The sequence below is a fragment of the Telopea speciosissima genome, chromosome 3, assembly GCF_018873765.1.
Source record: "Telopea speciosissima isolate NSW1024214 ecotype Mountain lineage chromosome 3, Tspe_v1, whole genome shotgun sequence".
NCBI lineage: Eukaryota > Viridiplantae > Streptophyta > Magnoliopsida > Proteales > Proteaceae > Telopea > Telopea speciosissima.
In genome coordinates, this window is record NC_057918.1 from 41,397,510 (window position 1) to 41,416,572 (window position 19,063).

The following is a 19,063-nucleotide window of genomic DNA, read 5'->3' on the forward strand; positions in this document are numbered from 1 at the left end:
CCATGCATAGACGGGACAACAACGCCAAGGAGCAAAAGCACTCTATACTCAGAGGGACAATCGAAGGATCTGTCTGCCACAAGAAAACTTCAAGCACTCACACTCTCATAAGAGAAGGAGGAGAAATGAGGGTAAAAAGGGAGGAAAAGAGGCTAGGAATCACCTGGGGAGGGTCTCTCCACCCAAAATTCCTTGGAAAATGTGGGAGGGGACCCTCCTATTTATAGGGAGGGACCCCTTCTCTCTCCTGGCTGGATAAGTCCTCCACGGCGTTGTGGAGATGTCCACGACACTGTGGGGGACTTTTCCACGGCGCCATGAGTGACGTTAGTGAGCGGATGTCACACCCCCTCATGGTGTCATGAAAATTCGATACAAATCCCCACGGTGCCGTGGGAAGGCATCCACGGCGTCGTGGGAAGAGTCCACAACGCCGCACAGTGCCATTTTTCCTTGTTTTTGGGTCTAAAATGGGCCATTTTGTGCTCAGCATGGTTCTTGGTCTTATGGGTCGGGTATCTTGGGTCTTAAAAGAGGGAGAGTGCGTCGTCCATCGTCCATGTCCCGTTGTCATCATCGCCAATTAGGGGGTGACAAAAAATCAGCGTCTACAAATACCTTTTTCTTTCTCAACAGTAAACTCTATTTCTACTCCACTATTGTTCCCTGAATGACATGGTGGAGCATACACCAGACACCCAAATACTTGGTAGCTTCACTTTTTGCATATATCTATAAAGATTTTGAGACATTGATGCAAGAGTTTTTCTTTAAGTTTCCTTCCAAGGAATTTCGAACAAGTCACCCTGCTTCCTCAGGCAACAATGCCCTGTCTAGTCCCAAGGAATCCCACTTTCCTTTCTTGTTTCTTTTTTCTTTTTTCCATTCAGTTTCACTTTCATGCCTTGCCCTGCCACAAAATTGGTCTCAACCACTAGCCAAAAGATCAAAGAGTCCATAAAACACATAGAGGAGTCTAGCCCGCAAATGAAATAATGCTCATATTTTCCAACTCAGTCCCTCTCACCGGATACAAACCAATTACCATCATTGAAAAGGGATTTCTTATTATTTTGCATGCTAGGGCACCTAATTCCCTCTTTCTCTCGTTTCGCAATCAAAGAAACGTATGTGCAAAACCAAACTCGCCATAATCAAAATTCACAAACGTCACCAATTCAGTCCAACACACACCCCACTCTTAATCCATGCAGTGTCCTCAATGTATGCAGAAAAGAAAGAATAAGGACAACGGAGGGGATACATATTAGGAAATCAGTCTTCAAGGTAAAGAGGCTCATGGAGATCCATGACCTCTTCCACAGCTGGAATGGACATTTCAATGTATGGCTTCACACGTTGGCCTAAATACCTTAAAAGTAGCACCTGTACTTGGATTGGCAACTTCAAAAGTCCCATGAGGATAAATAGTTTGAACAATATATTGGTCATCCCACCTAGAGCGTAGCTTACTTAGATAGATATGCAAACGAGAATTGTATAATAAAACTTTCTGACCTACCTCAAAAGATTTTCTCAAAATATATCTATCATGGAAAGCCTTGGTTTTGCCTTATAAATTCGGGCATTTTCATATGCCTCATTTCTCAACTCTTCCAACTCAGATAGTTGGAGTTTCCTATGGGCACCTGCAATGTAGATCAAAGTTAAGATTTTTAATAGCCCAAAAGGCCTTGTGCTTAAGCTCAATAGGTAAGTGACACGCCTTTCCATACACCGGACAGTACGGAGATTGATCAAGATCGATCTTAAAAGCGGTCCTATGGGCCCACAAAGCATTTACTAACCGATTAGACCAATTCTTGTCGTTCGGGTTGATGATTTTCTCAAGGATTTGCTTTATTTGTCGATTTGAAACCTCAACTTGGCCACTGGTCTGGGGGTGGTAGGGTGTGGCCAACTTGTGAATGGCACCATACTTTCTCATGAGGGCCTCAAATGGACAGTTACAAAAATGCTTGCCCCGACCACTGATTATAGCACAGGGAATACCAAAATAGAAGAAGATGTTCTCCTTTAGAAATTTCACAACCACCATGTGGTCATTGGTCTTACAAGCAACTGCCTCAATCCATTTGGACACATAATCCACAGCAAGTAATATGTATAGGTTACCAAAAGAATTAGGGAAAAGCCCCAAGAAATCTATACCCCATATATCAAACACCTTAACCACCAAAATTGGGTTGAGGGGCATCATGTCCTCCTGGATAGACGCCCTAAAGATTGGCATAAAAAACACATCTTGCAATAAGTAAAAGCGTCTTTAAAAAGACTAGGCCAATAAAATCCACACTGTAACACTATGGCTATTGTCTTATTAGGCCCAAAATGGCATCCACAAGCCTGATCATGGCAAAAAGACAAGACAGATTGTTGCTCATGATCAGGAACACATCTCCGGATAACTTGATCCGGACAAGTCTTAAATAGATAAGGATCATCCTAAAAGAAATATTTGACTTGTAAAAAGAAACGATACTTATCTTGGATGGACCAATGTGCAGGTGTCTCACCCATAACTAGATAATTGACAATGTTAGTAAACCAAGCTTCACTAGATACTGTCATCAGATACTCATCAGGAAAGTTCTCGTTGACTGGAGAAGCAACAGTCAAGGAATTAGGCAACCGGGATAGATGGTTTGCAACCAAATTTTTACTGCCTTTCTTATGCTTAATTTCAAGATCAAAATTTTCCAATAAGAGGACCCACCTAATGAGGCGAGCCTTAGCATCTTTCTTCTGCATAAGATATTTAATAGCTGCATGGTTAGTATACACAATCAAATGTGAGCCTATCAAGTAGGGCCTGAACTTCTCTATTGTAAATATAACAGATAAAAATTCTTTCTCAGTAGTGGTATAATTAAGCTATGCATCATCAAGAGTCCTACTTGCATAATAAATCACATGAGACAATTTATTGATTCTTTGCCTAAGAACAACCCCGATAGTAAAATCAGAGGTATCACACATAAGCTCAAATGGCACTGTCCATTTTGGAGCTTGAATAATGGGTGTTGAGGTCAACTCTCTTTTTAACTGCTCAAAACTCTTATGACACTCAAGGGAGAACTCAAAAGTGCGGTCCTTTGCCAAAATGGTAGTTAGAGGTTTAGCTATCTGGCTAAAGTCCTTGATGAATCTTCTATAAAAACCTGTATGACCCAAAAAAGATCTAATGTCCTTCACACTCTTGGGTGGTGGTAAATTGAAAATAAGATCCACCTTAGATCTATCAACCTTTATCCCATCTTTGGACACAATGTGGTCAAGAATAATGCCTTGCTTCACCATGAAGTGACACTTCTCCCAATTCAAGATCAAGTTCTTTTCTATGCATCTCTTAAGAACCAAGGAGAGATGATGCATGAAATTAGAAGTCAAATCAGAAGCAATAATTACAGGAAGAGTGTCATCTTTCCCTAGGAAGGCATACTGGAGATTGGAGGGCAACACTTTCAACTCTAATGTGGGGGGTTCAATAATAGAGGGTTTAGGAATAGAGGTAGATAGGGATCCAAGGGGCTCCAATGGTGGTTGGATGCTCCAGACCTCAGGTAAGGTGGTATCATCAACACCTTCCAATTCCTGCATACATTCTTGAAATCCTGAATCAAAATCAATCTCAAAGAAAGTCTCAACATCATCGGGGAATCCCTGCAGTATATGTACTTCTTCATCCATATCAGGCTACTTACCCAACGTAAACACATTAAAGTGCACAGAAGTACTACCAAGATAATTTCATAAGGCCATTCCTGTAATTGATCAAAGCATTACTGATAGCAAGGAAGGATCTACCCAAGATAATTGGGATTTGGTCTTTAAAATTTGCAGTAGGTTGGGTATCCAAGATAATAAAATCCACAGGAAAGATAAATTCCCCAACCTTTAGCAGGACATCCTCAACCATCCCTTTAGGAACTTTAACTGACCTATCTGCAAGTTGAAGAGTAATTTTGGTGGGTTTCAACTCTCCCAATCCCAACTGTTGGTAGACATGAAAGGGTAACAGGTTCACACTTACACCAAGGTCCAATAAGGCATGGTCAATAGTGGTGTTACCTATAGTGCAAGAGATGGTGGGGCTTCCAAGGTCCTTATGCTTGGCTGCTACTAGGTGTACGATGAGAGAACTGATATTAGCAGCCAAGAATGCCTTTTTGGGCACATTGGTGGTCCAGTTTTGGGTGCATAAGTCTTTGAGGACTTTAGCATAAGCGGGGACCTGGGCTATAGCATCTAGTAAAGGATAGTTCACCTAAACTTATTTAAAAACATCCAATATTTTTTTCACAGAATGAGACTTCTTGCTAACCAACCTATTTGGGAAAGGGGCGATGGAGTATAAACTCTTTCAGGGGTGGTCTTTTTCACTTTCTCAATATTGTCATCTTTGGTTTCCTCAACCAAATCATTTAGAATTTCTTCAGGTTCATCAGACGAACCTGGAACAGAAGGCACTACAATAGCCTCATCAGAAGAGGGGAGACAACAGGAGTATGAGATGGTAAAGACACTGAGGGGTACTAACCTATTGATACAAATGGCCACTCTGCAAAGCATATATTGCATTAATCTAATTGGAGGGCCCTTGATGCTGTTGGCCTTGAACAACATTGAGTGGAGGAGCTTGGGTACCTTGCTGATTTAGGGCCTGATGTCTAGGATTTGGCTCAAGTTGGCTAGGTAACTTCCCTTTTTCCCTCTCATGTATGATGGTGATAAATTGGGTAAGTTACTTTTCCATATTATTATGGCTTGTCATGAGAAGGGACATGCTTTTCTCCAGCTCACTTATTCTTATTGCCCCTCCTGTATTGGAAAACCGTGGGGGTTGCTGATAAGGTGCAAGGAGAGGTGGCCTAGCAGAATTCATAGGCGATCCTAAATGAGGATGAGGGGGGAAGGGCTGAGAAGACATACCTTGATTTTGTGGTGTAAAGTTGGGCCTTTGGAGACCAATCTGGCCTTGATTATGAAAGTTGGATGGGCCTGCTTGGTTCCCTTAATTACAGGAGAAATTGGGGTGATTTCTCCATCCTGGATTGTAAGTGTTGCTATATGAATTATTTTGGTAGAGAACACTTACAATCTCAGTGTTGGAATTACCCACATAGGTGTTGGGGCATTCCTCCAAAAGATGTCCAGGTGTATGGCACCAACTGCATATTGACACATGGTTGACTTGGTTAACCGATATAGGCTCTTTAGGGACAATGGACTCTAACCTTTTGATGAGGCTATGCAGTTTGGCTTCCTTGGCTGGTATACCATCAATGATGTAATCCTTAGTGATCCTTTTAGCCTCTTGAGTGGATTCCCACTCCCTAGTCTTATCAGCCAAGTTAGTCAAGAATGTCCAAGCCTCATTCTCATTAGTAAAAGAGGTAAAGCCTGTAGAACACATAGACTCTAGAAGTTGCTTGGTCTGATAGTCAATGGCCTCATAAATTGGCAGATTTGTCACAAGTCAATACCATGGTGAGATCATTCTAATAGGAGGTCCTTGAACCTTTCCATGAACCTAGAGAAGGACTCATGTGGTTTCTGCTTGAATTGGAGTATATCACTCTTGAATTTATTGGTCTTGTGAAGAGAAAAAAAATTTCTCAAGAAGACAATGGTAAACTGATCCCATGTAGTAATGGAATTAGTTAGCAATCCATAGAGCCACTTCTTGGCATGGTCCTTCAGGGCAAAGGTTATAAACTGAAGCCTAACTGCATCATTAGCTAAATTTTGGACCATAATTAGAACACAGACCTCCTCAAATTTCCTAAGGAAGAGATATGCATTTTCATTGGCCATCCCATGGAAGTGGGGTAGCATGCTAATGAAGTTGGTCTTGAGTTCATAATTGTTCCATGTAACAATAGGCAGACTAATGCAGGAAGCTTGTGCAGCCCTGGTAGGGAAAAACTTATCCTTAAGAGTCTTGGGTTCAGCCATGGTCAAAGGTGGTAGAGAGGGTGGTATTCTAATAAGATAGTTGCTTGAATCACGGGTTCACACTATAGCCACCTAAACAGATATAAGGTCTCTTTTAGAAAAGTTAAAGAAAAATAAAAGACTAGAAAAAATCGCCAAAAACAAGAGGGAGTCCAAGGTAGATGGTGCATTGCCCCCAAGAATCGAAATAATGGTTCTAAAGCTATAAGGTTCCCATATAGGTTGACAGCAAGGGAACCTATATAGTTTTCAATAGCCATCTATGGGCAACTCCAAGTGGATTCTGATGTAGAGTGGAGGACTACTATATGTTTCTGTTTTCAAAGAAAAGCACTCACTATGTCGCTTTCCTGTTATCAAAGTTGGTCACCTCCAAAGATAAGTCACATGCCAATCCACCCAACCAAGTCAAGATGCAGCGTCATAAGTAATGAAATCCTATAAGGGACACCAAAAGAGGTTTGGGTTGGGTATATAAAGAACTTTCGATTGGGCACACAGTCTTTGAAATAGAAAAGAAACAAGATGAGGTTTTCAAAAACTTGTTTTTTGTTTTTTTTTTTTCTTAAAGAAAAAGAAGAGGAGAAAGAAAAGAAACTAAAGCACTTCGAATTACTTAAAAATTAGAAAAATAAAGTGGACAATAATCTCCCCGGCAATGATGCCAAAAATTTGTTTGCAAGAAATAATAACCACAAGCATACAGATCGATCGTAGCTATGGGTCGAACTCAAGGAGATGTACGCCACTCTATCTTAGTCACTTTAAAGCAATGCAAAGTGAACCAAATTAATTAAAGTGTTGGATTAAACTAATGATAATTAAACTAACATAGCCTAACTCACAATCATCTACAAAATTGAATCCTAACACACATCCATCTAATAAGATTACGCATCTAACGAATTGAATTGGCGTCCTAACACACATTCATCTAATCTATCAATACTAACGTAGATTTGAAGGAATAAATTATAGCCACACACCATAACCACATAAAAAAATAAAAGAGGAGTAAGGCTAAGAGATTAGAGAGATGAAACCTGAAGGTGCTTGAATCGGACTGAAATTGCTAGCTCTTGAAATGCTCCGACTAAATTTGAAATTAAAATAGAAATAATTAAATTAAAAGTTTAACATAGTGCATGATGATGAGAAAAAATAAAAAAACAATAGACTTCCACAAGCATGGAAGAATTAGAGAGGTAAAGAATGAGAACAAAGATAAAAAGTGGAACCATTATCATGCTATTATATAAATATAAGCATTGTGCGTATTGCATTATCTCAAATGTGAACTGTTATGAATGTGATAATTATTCTCACCATAGTATCGGGTGACGTTGCCCGGTGTGCCGGTACCGGAACCCCAATTTATTTAATTATGAAAACTACGATATGTCATCCTGATCTGTATGTGTCGTGCCGTGCTGGTACCCAGATACTAGATGGAATGGGACGTTGATGCACCTGGAGTACCTCTCGCGAAGATATGACTTGCATGTAGTATATCTGTGGCTAGGATGTTTGCTCCCTTATGCTACGACCCTTGCCAATAGGGGTTTATATGTTGGATAGTCTGAGCACCTATTGCCTATGGAGGTGGGAGCAGGTCAGGGGTAGTGATGGCTATCGGGGTCTGCCACTGGGTGGTCTGATGACTTCTACCAGCGTAGGCTCCTGTGTGATAATTGAGGTTTCACTAGGGCGATAAGTTCAGTGTCTCCCAAGTTATCATAGTAGCATACACTTGACTCATAGAATTGTATGCTAGGTGAAAAATGAATCTAACATTAGCATGCATCATTCTGCTTGAAATTATTTGTGTGTATGTGTGTGCATTCCCCTTTACTCCCTCACTAGCTAGTGTAGCTAACCCCATTGGGTAACCCCTTTTTAGTTGATATGCAGGTACTTCGCTTGACGAGCACCGTTGGATGTGAATCAAGTGGAGCCAGTGGCTGTGACTTGGATGTAGATGTACACCCAAGAATGGTGTCCTAGTGGCAATTATTTATTATTTAATTTCTATTTTCATCCATAATCATCTATAAACTTTATATTTAATTATAAGGAGAGAAATGAATGGTTACAAGATATTTAGATTGTACTATGTGTTATCATTAGAGAAGCAATGCTCTATAATTTCACATGATTTTATTAAATTTTACTTCCACTAACTATATAACTAGAACAATTTATTCCATTTGGTACGTTCCTTGCTGTTAGGACGATTGATGACAGGGCAGAATGTGGCTCGGGACACTATATCTGTGATCCTAGTAGGTGATGAGCATATTTATGTGTGAAATTATCCCATTTAATTCTGCATTTTTTCTGCTTAGAATGGAGCTACCTTGGTATTTTCTGTCTTTTTCAGGGTACAGGGGTATTTTTGGTATATTGAAAAAAATAGAAAAAAAGTGCATTGTCAGAGCCTAAATTGAGAAAACCAAGTTGGAGGAGTTCAATGCTACACAAGCCCGGTCGAATGAAGACCTCTTATATTAGAAGTTTCATTGAAGACCCAAGGGCATGATTGTAATTTGGCAAAGAGGAGATTTCTCAAGAAAAGTCAATATTGGACTCATTGCATCAATAAAATTAAATGGTTAACATTTAATTCTTGGATCTAGTCAATTCGGTTCAAGGAAGGAGGGATTATGGCCAAAAAATGGATTATGGCAAAGTTGGAAAGAGAAGAAAGAAAACCTAATTTCTAATTTCTCTCACGGAAACCTCTTGCTCTCCCTTTTAGTTTCAAAATCCAAAACCTATTCTATCTTCCTTTTTATCTTTTTCTAAGCCATCCTATTAGATATCCCCATCTCTCACGTATCTCTCTCTCTCTTTCTAGTTTCCTAAACCAAAACCTATTCTATCTTTTTAGGTTGTTTTATTTTTAAAACCCATATGACATCTTCCTATTAAGGGAAACGGATGGATTCAAAGAAGAGTTTAAAATTTCAGATATGAAGCCACCGAGAGCACAAAGGAGAAGTGAGAAGGGAGATTGATATGTCACCTCACCTTCCCACATCTAATTCCTAATCCCATATGCTTACCATCTCTCCCATCTCCTAACTCCTCTCCCTCTCAAATCCCTCACGGGTCCCACATTCCCTAATTCTATTCCACTTCTCTCTCTCTCTCTCTTCTTATATCTCTTCTATCCAAATCCCTCACGGATTCCCATCTCCCTCATTCTCTCTATCTCTCATGCTTTCTTTTTTATTATTAATAATTTTATTTTTTAAAACAATAGCTATATAAACCCACGGACAGATTAGGGGATTCCATTCTCATGGCAGCAGCCGTGCCTCTTCTCTTTTTCTTCTCTCTAGTTTTTCGATTTTCTTCTTTTGTTATTTTTGTTTTTGGATTTTGGTTCGGCAAGGGGAGGAGGATCACCATTCCAACAACTTCATCTCCATGGATCGTCATCGCCATTGCTGCTCTTTGCCTCTTAGCACCATGATTGGATAAGTTCCTTCTATCTTTAGGTGTAGATGAACTAATGGTGTTTGCTATTGAAAGTTCTGGTTTGTATTCTTGATTGCTTGATGTTGAGACCCCATCCCTGTTTAGATGATTTTAATAAATGTATTTAGTTGAAAAATTATGTTTCTGTGATTCATTATTTTTCATTCAAGCAATGGTATTTTGTTCTTATGCGGTTGTACCGATGATGGATTATAGCTGAACGAACTAAGCGTGCCAAGCCCTATAAGCAAAGGACGATAATACTTGTCAAGATAGTCCATACTAGGAGGAACCCTACATTATGTGGTATTATTAGGCCTATGGTTATAATAAACTAAAGCATGCAACCGAATTGAATAGCTACCCATTGGGGATTCAAACCCTAAAGATAGTCTTCTCCCGTATTTGCACAGTGTTATTAGTTTAGATTTGTTTTTTTTGTTCTTAGTTTAAAATCAGATTCATTGCATTTTAAATTTCATTTCTTTCATCTCATCATCTTAGTAATTTAGCCTTCTAGTTCCTCGTAGATCGACCCCTTATTTGCTACTTGCTAAATTAATTTAGGGTTTTATTTTTGATCGGTTAACGACACGATCAAATTTTGGCGCCGTTGCCGGGGAACCAAAGCACTGTTGCTAAGATTGATTGAGTTGTTTTGTTTTAGCTTTAAATTCATAACTTCAGAATTTTTATTTTTATTTTTAAGTACTTTATTAGTTAATTTGAGTAGACCTAACATTCTCTTTGTTTGTGCAGGAAGCCGAGTAGATCGAGTAGGACAAGCTGTCCGTTTGGTTTACTTCTAATTCCTAGACTTTATGTAATTCTTTTTATTCCAGCATTAGATTGGGTGTTTAGGTTTAATTTTAATTCCCTCAGCCCCTTAAGATCATATGTGTAACCATTCATCGGGGGCAGCACGTGGAATTGCGTAACCGCCAACACCAGGTAAGTGTTTTCGTTAGTTTTAAATTAGTCTTTTTTTACTTTTTAGTTCTGATTTTATTTTTTTTATTGAGTTTTTTTATTTTATTTATTTATCATGTTTTAATTTTTAGTTTTCATTACTGTTTAATTAGCCCATTCAACTTGTGGTGTGTTTCATGTATGATCGGCGTTCTTTGCACCCCAACCTGACTTCCCTTGACCTAGAAATAGAGCGATCTGTGGCTAGACCTAATGATAAGGATAATAATAATAACATGGGCGACGAAAACCAGCCAAGAAGGCTGCTGAGTGAGCACTTCACTCCAACTACCTATACCCCTGCATCTTGTATTCAGCTGCCTGCCATTCAGGCTGCTCAATATGAGATTAAGTCCAGCATCATACAGATGTTACCATCCTATTATGGACTTGCTAATGGGGAGCCTTTCAAGCATCTTGATGAGTTTTTAGAGGTGTGATCTACAGTCAAAATCCAAAACCTCTCTGAAGATGCCCTAAAGTTACTCCTATTCCCATTCTCCTTAAAGGACAAAGCCAAACACTAGCTTCATTCCCTAGATTCGGTTAGGATTTCTACATGGGCAAGGATGCAGCAGGAATTTCTGAAAAAAATTCTTCCCCATTGGCCGGACTAATAGCCTTAGAAGAGCCATTACTAGTTTCTCCCAATTAGAGGGTGAACAATTTCATGAAGCGTGGGAGAGACTCAAGAAATTACTTAGGAAGTGCCCCCACTACGATGTCCCGAAATGGCAGTTAGTCCAGTGCTTTTATGATGGCCTCCATGACCGATATAGGCAGATGGTGGACTCCTCTTGTGGTGGAACATTTATGCACAAGAATGAGATGGAAGCATGGGATCTTTTTGAAACCCTTAGTGAGAATTCCCAACATCATGCTTCGGCCTCTCGGACTGAGATTCCACATATAAGGCAACCAAAGAAGGGTGGTCTTTATGAGATCAACCCAACTATGGAGATGACTGCTAAGGTTGATATATATATTTTTTTTTGGTCGAAAGGACTAAGGTTGATATGTTGTCCAAGAAATTGGGCTATCTGATGTCTATAGGATAGCATTCTATATCCCCTTCCCCAATGAGTTTCCCTCCACCCAATCAGATTGAAGCCTATGTCCTATGTGCTAGCCCTAGTCACCATGTGACGAACTGCCCTTTGGCTGCACAATACCCTAAGTTTGTTCAAGAATAGATATAAACGGCTCAAAGTTTCCTTACACTGGGTAATGATCCTTGTTCCAATACTTACAACCCGGGATGGTGAAGTCACCCAAACTTTTCATGGAGAAACTCGGTACCTAATAATCCTCCAAACCCACCATATAGGCCACCATTTAATGTTCAAACCAATGCCTATATGGGTGGATAACCACCATATCCTCAACCCTAACAGAATGAATCCTTTAAGGAAAAGGTTCTAAAAGCATTAAGTGGACTCGAGCAGAATACACAACTGCTTCACTCACATACTCAGTCCATTAATAAGCTAGAGAACCAACTGAGTCAGCTAGCCGATGCTATAAGTAGGAGGGAGGCTGACCAATTGCCAAGTCAGCCAATAGGTAACCCAAACAATCAAATGGGTCTAGGGAAAGAACAGGTCCAATCGGTCACAGTCCTAAGGAGCGGCACAAGGGTGGAAAAACCTAATGCACCCTTAGCCACTAATGGGACCCTGCCCACTAGTTCTCAAGGTCAGGGAGAGGCTGAGCCTACCCGAGTGAAATCCGGTGGTGATGAAGACACACATGATTCCATTACTGAAACACCACCTGTGAAACCCATTCATCAGTTCCCAAGGAAGGGGCTGCACATTCCTATTGTGGAGGGACCATCACCTGATTCTTATATTCCAAAGGTCCCTTTTCCCCATGCACTTCAGACACCATCTTACCCCCTTCAAGGTAAATAGGGTGAAAAGATGCAAGAGATGATAGACTTGTTCCAACAAATTCGCATCAATCTCCCCCTTTTGGATGCTATCAAGCAAGTTCCTGCTTGCGCTAAATTTTTAAAAGACCTCTGCACCCAAAAGTGTAAATTGAGAACTCAAACCCCTAAGACTGTCCATTTGACTGAACAGGTTAGGTCGATAATTTCTAGCCACCTATCTCCTAAGCTTAAAGAGCCTGGTGCACCTCTTATTTCTTACATCATTAGAGATCTCTCCATAAGTAGGGCACTACTTGATTTAGGGACTAGTGTGAATATTTTGCGTAGTTCAGTCTATGACAGATTTGGTTTAAGAGATTTAAAACCCACTGAGGTCATCCTTCAGTTGGCTGATTGTTCAATCAAAACACCTCGTGGGTTGTTAGAAGATGTTTTAGTGAAGGTGGAAGAATTATACTTTCCTGTGGACTTCCTTGTCCTGGATATGGATACAGCCACCACACCATAACCAAGCTTCCCCCTATCATTTTAGGGTGCCCCTTCTTAGCTATTGCGAATGCTTGCATAAATTGTATATTGGGTGCCATGGACATCTCTTTTAGGAATAAGAAGCTTAGGCTCAACATCTTCAATGCATCCTTAGGTTCCATTCGCGAGGAAGAGTGTTTTGCAATGGATTTATTAGATGAAGTTGCGGCTGATCACACTTCACACATGCTTATTGATGACCCTTTGCAGCAATATGGAGATGAGTCTGAGGCATACACTAAAGAATTGCATACTTTGCTAGATTCCTCACCCTCTTTAGAACAACCAGCTTGGACAGTTAGGTTTGAGCCGCTTCCTCCTTTGGTTACATCCCCCCAACCTTCTTGTAAATCGGCTCCTTGGTATGAATTGATCCTTGACCCTCCATGAGTCAGTCAGAGTCTGGCTGAAGACTCTAAACTTAGCGCTCTGTGGGAGGCAACCCACTATTTTTCTTTTCTTTCTTTAGTATTTTTGTTTTTATGTTTATTTGTTTGTTTTTGTTTTTTTTTAGGTCGCTGCTATTGATTGTTGGATGGACTATTCTGTCGTATATTGCTTTTTGGTACACTCCTTCCCTTATCCCTATTTTTATTCTTTTGCATGCACTGAGGACATTGCATACTTTAAGTGTGAGGGGGTGTGAGACCGATTGGCAGATATATATATATATATATATTTTTTGGCTTTTGGTAAGTTTTACATGTCTCTCTGTTACTTTGATGTGAAATGCGGGAGAAAGAGACTTAGGAACCCTAATCTGAAGTAATGAAAATCCTATTGAGAGGATAGTAGCTAGTATGTATCCTAAGGTGGGTTTTGACTCAGACAATAAGAGCCCCATCTTGTCGAAGGGACAGACCACTTGGCTGTCATGTGTTTCTTTGAGCTTTTGGTTAGGAGCTGAGACCAAGTTTAGTTTGGCATGACAAAAAAATAAAAATAAAAATAAAAATCAGGAGAGTTTAGTTCTATTGCTTCAACTTAGTAACCGAGGCATCTAGGCCACAAGCCCGGAGTCTCACGTAAAACGGTTGGATTGACCAGATAGGTTATTATTACTAGTATTCTTGAATCCAGTTCGGGCTTATAGCCTTTTTGGTTCGAGTGAGTAAACCCGAGGAGTGTTTCACACTCAATCCCCCTAAAGCCATCTGGCTTGGGAGTGGTTGGCTTAAAGCTTGTTACATGAGCCTTCTAGAAAGCTTAAAAGGCCATAACATTGCACGGATCTGAGAATCATGTAATTTAAAAAAAAAAAAAATACAAGCAAGAATTGAATTCCTTAGAGCTAGACAGGGCACTCCTCCTCAGGAAGCGAGGTGACTTGATCGACACTCCTTGGGGTGAAACCTTTGAAAAGAACTCTAGCATCACTATCCTTGTGGATATATGTAAGAAACAAAACTACCAAGTAGCTCGGGTGTCTTGTGTAGTGACCTTGCATGGCATTTGAGGAACAGTGGTGGAGTAACAAATGGAGTTCATTGTGAAAAAACAAAAAAAAAGAATAAAAAAAAAAAAGGAAAGCAATGTCATTGCCTTGGTGTAATTGTATGGTAAAAAATGCTCTGAAGCCTAAAGTCCTTAGTGCCTTGGAAGTCATGAGTGGTCTTACTTTAAGTAAGGTGGTGTTTGGAAGATATGGGGAGATTCCCTAATTAGGATGTGTACCTGTTGCTAGAATCAATACTGGCTAATAAGAGCTCAAGTGTGGGGGTACCTTTGTCTTCTTGATCTTAAGTAAAGCATCTAAGTTTCAGGTGTGGTGTGTGCTTCTTACCCATTGACAAATTTTAAAGTTGCAATCATGAATTTTGTATGTATATTCTCTGCAAACACTCACGAGCCAAAACTCGTCCACTAGGGGTAACCTAGAGGTTTAAAGGCTTGTTGCACAAGCTATGTGCAACTGTGATTCCTATGAAAGTGAGTTAGTTTTTTTTGTTTTCCTGCATTTTCTTTTTGCTCGAGGACTAGCAAAATCTAAGCGTGGGGGTATTTAATGAACACATTTATGTGTGAAATTATCCCATTTAATTCTACATTTTTATCTGCTTAGAATGGCGCTACCTTGGGTATTTTTTATCTTTTTCAGGGTACAGGGGTATTTTTGGTATATTGAAAGAAATGGAGAAAAAATGCATTGTCGGAGCCTAAATTGAGAAAACCAAGTTGGAGGAGTTCAATGCTACACAAGCCCGACCCAATGAAGACCTCTTGTATTGGAAGTTTCACTGAAGATCCAAAGGCATGATCATAATTTGGCAAAGAAGAGATTTCTCAAGAAAAGCCGATATTGGACTCATTGCATCAGTAAAATTAAATGGTTAATATTTAATTCTTGGGTCGAATCAATTAGGTTCAATGAAGGAGGGATTATGGCCAAAAAATGGATTATGGCAAAGTTGGAAAGAGAAGAAAGAAAACCTAATTTCTAATTTCTCTCACAGAAACCTCTCTCTCGCCCTTTTAGTTTCAAAATCCAAAACCTATTCTATCTTCCTTTTTATCTTTTTCTAAGCCGTCCTATTAGATATCCCCATCTCTCACTTATCTCTCTCTCTTTCTAGTTTCCTAAACCAAAACCTATTCTATCTTTTTAGGTTGTTTTATTTTTAAAACCCATATGACCTCTTCCTATTAAGGGAAATAGATGGATTCAAAGAGGAGGGAGATTGATATGCCACCTCACCTTCCCACATCTAATTCCTAATCCCATATGCTTCCCATCTCTCCCATCTCCTAACTCCTCTCCCTCTCAAATCCCTCACGGGTCCCACCTTCCCTAATTCTATTCCACTTCTCTCTCTCTCTCTTCTTATATCTCTTCTATCCAAATCCCTCACGGATTCCCATCTCCCTCATTCTCTCTATTCTCATGCTTTCTTTTTTGTTATTATTAAATTTCTTTTTAAAACTATAGCTATAAAAACCCACGGACAAATTAGGGGATTCCATTCTCATGGCAGCAGCCGTGCCCTCTTCTCTTCTTCTTCTCTCTAGTTTTTCCACTTTCTTCTTTTGTTATTTTTGTTTTTGGATTTTGGTTCGGCAAGGGGAGGAGGATCACCGTTCCAGCAACTTCATCGCTATGGATCGTCGTCGCCATTACTGCTCTTTGCCTCTTAGCACCATGATTGGCTAAGTACCCTCTATCTTTAGGCGTAAATGAACTAATGGTGTTTGCTATTGAAAATTCTGGTTTGTATTCTTGATTGCTTGATGTTGAGACCCCATCCCTGTTTGGATGATTTTAATAGATGTATTTAGTTGAAAAATTCTGTTTTTGTGATTCATTATTTTTCATTTAAGCATTGGTATTTTGTTCTTATGTGGTTGTACCGATGATGGATTATAGCTGAACAAACTAAGTGTGCCAAGCCCTATAAGCGAAGGACGATAGTACTCGTCAAGATAGTCCATACCTATGAGGAACCCTACATTCTGTGGTATTATTAGGCCTGTGCTTATAATAAACTGAAGCATGCAACCAAATTGAATAGCTACCCACTGGGGATTCGAACCCTAAAGATAGTCTTCTCCCGTATTTGCACAGCGTTGTTAGTTTAGATTTGTTTCTTTTGTTCTTAGTTTAAAATCAGATTCATTGCATTTTAAATTTCATTACTTTCATCTCATCATCTTAGTAATTTAGCCTTCTAGTTCCCCGTAGATCGACCCCTTACCTGCTACTTGCTAAATTAATTTAGGGTTTTATTTTTGACCAGTTAACGATACGATCAATAGGTATTGGGATGACACGTGTTGTCTCAGTCACCCCCTTTGTTGTAAAATATCTTTCATCGGGATGGGGGCATGACATCCCATGTTCCTTGCATCATTCATCTTTGAAAAACAAAAGTCACTTGGCAAAATTTCAGGTTTTTTGATATATAACTGTTACGATTTTACTCATAAAACTGAAACCAGTGAGATTACTCTTCAAATCCCATACATAGAGAGAGAGAGAGAGAGAGAGAGATTTTGAGCGAACAACAGAGATAAAGCTTCAATATGTTTTCTTGTTCTTAGAAGTAGTTCTGTTTCTCTCAATTGGAGATGCAAATTCAGTCTCAGCTTCGACATGCATGTGGATAATGTCGAAGCTGTCGACCCTATCGTTGAAGAAGAACAAGTTCACAGGGAATGATGGGGGAAGCTGTCGGCCCTATCATTGTAGCGTACTCTTGCGGGTAAGTTGGGGGTTGGGGAAGGAACAATGGGAGAGGGAGGGAAGGATGGGGTGTGGTGGTGGTGGTGGTGGTGGTGTTAGGTTGCAGGGGGGTGGGGTTGGGTTGCAGCAGGTGGTGGGGCTAGTGGGGTTGTAGAGAAGAAGAAGAAGAAGTAGAAGAAGGGGGGAGGATGGTGATGGGGTGGGTCCCATTAAGTTTATTTCAAAGGTAAATTGGAAGAAAAAAATTGAGCAATTAGAGGTATATTAGTCATTTTAAGTCATGAATTACTAACACCGTACCACTTAACGGGAATGATATAACGGAGTGGGGTTGTCTGTAACAACTAACCAAACCTCAGGGGGTGTGGCTGTATAATTTAGAAACATAGGGGGTCGATTTGTATTTAATACAAACCTCAGAGGGGGCAGTGTAATTTTCCCAAAAAAAAATTGTTATGTGATTGATGAATTGATGAAAATTATAATTGGGAATCAAATTTCCATCTTAATCTTGAATCTTTGGTTTTTGAGGCATGAATCGCAATATATTTTTTTGATACCGCTGATATGATTTTTGTACAAAATGTTTAACATATTTTTTAGGGACCAAGCCTATGTGATGTATATGTTTTGTGATGTTTCTTTAATTCTCCTACTTTTACCATTTCCCATGCTTTGGGGAATCCATTATGGGTAATGTATTTGACAAATTGCAAATTATTATAATTGTCTTTGAACCATTGGACATGACTTTTGGGCTGTCGGTAACCACTAAGTGAAGGACAAAGGGTTCTTGAATTCATTCACAGTAGCAAGTAGTTACAAACAAAAGGGGGATTAACAGCTGGAACAACCACCACCCATTACTATGCAAGTGAGGAATTAAAGATACACAAAAGAAAACCAGGTTCTTCACCTGCAGCCCCAAAAAAATAATCTTAAGGGGATCTGGCTCCTGTCCAGCTGTGGTGGGAGCTGGACGGTGCAACACCCCCCTAAGATGCTAACACCTGGCCTTAGTAGCATCCAACGGTCAAACTATATTACTCGTATAATCCATCTTGTTCCCATCCTCCTCCCTCACCCTCTCGTTTGACCAATCCGACCCAACTAAATTTCAAAATCCAGGTTCCTCTCACTCACCATCTTTCTCTTCCTCTTCTCGTTCTGAACCCTAAATTTCAAAATCCAGGTTCCTCTCACTCACCCTCTTTCTCTTCCTCTTCTCGTTCTGAACCCTAAATTTCAAAATCCAGCTTCCTCTCATTCACCCTTTCAGTTTTTGGTATAGGGGATCCGGAGACGGCGAGGACAGGAGCAGGTAATGTGATGGGAAAATGGATTCATCATCATCTTCTTCCTTTACGCGTATGAAAGAAATGAACTTGGTCGTGTCTTTGCCGCACAGAGCTATTCAACACCACCAACTTGATGGTTAGACTCTAGAGGGTTAGAGGGTCCCCCCCCCTCTCTCTCTCTCTCTCTCCCCCTTGTGGTGGCTCTGCTTTCTTTATCTATTGTGGGTTATGGTCTCTATAATGATCTTGTACACGCGTGTGTGTTTATAGAGGTAACGAAAAATGGCTGGCAAAGACTTTAAGTTCATGTAACAAAAATTGCAATGAACGACTTGATCGACGGGTAGTGGTTTCATGGAGCACTCTTACACCGACGCAAGAGCACGAGACAGAGCACCTTGTGGAAGGTATTAGGGTTTGCTGCCTCTCCCTCACTCTTTCCGCTATTTTTTTTTTCCTTTTCTTTTTTGCTTTTCATTTTCGGCAAAATCAGAGGGAGTAGCCGTTGAATTTTTTTTCCCTTTGAGAAAGGGAGGGGCACCTTAACTTTACTGTAGAAATTTCCCCTCTCGTAGAATTGATTTTTCAATCCAAGTGGCTTTCAGAATGTTGTCACCCACCCCTTGCATCAAAGCTAATAGAGAACCTATCAGAAATAGAGATGTAGAAAGCAGTGGTGCTGCACAAAGTTCTTCCCAGTTCTAATAGTGAAGGCCAGTAGAAGAAAATTGGGTA

The 19,063-nt window shown here is 40.0% G+C and overlaps 1 non-coding gene across 1 annotated transcript; it reads right to left on the minus strand.

Moving 5' to 3' along the window:
* Nucleotides 1-11,049: 11,049 nt before the first annotated feature.
* On the minus strand, nt 11,050-11,156 carry LOC122657190. Its single transcript, XR_006332260.1, has one exon. It is a non-coding gene; the product is annotated as a small nucleolar RNA R71 (small nucleolar RNA).
* Nucleotides 11,157-19,063: the final 7,907 nt, after the last annotated feature.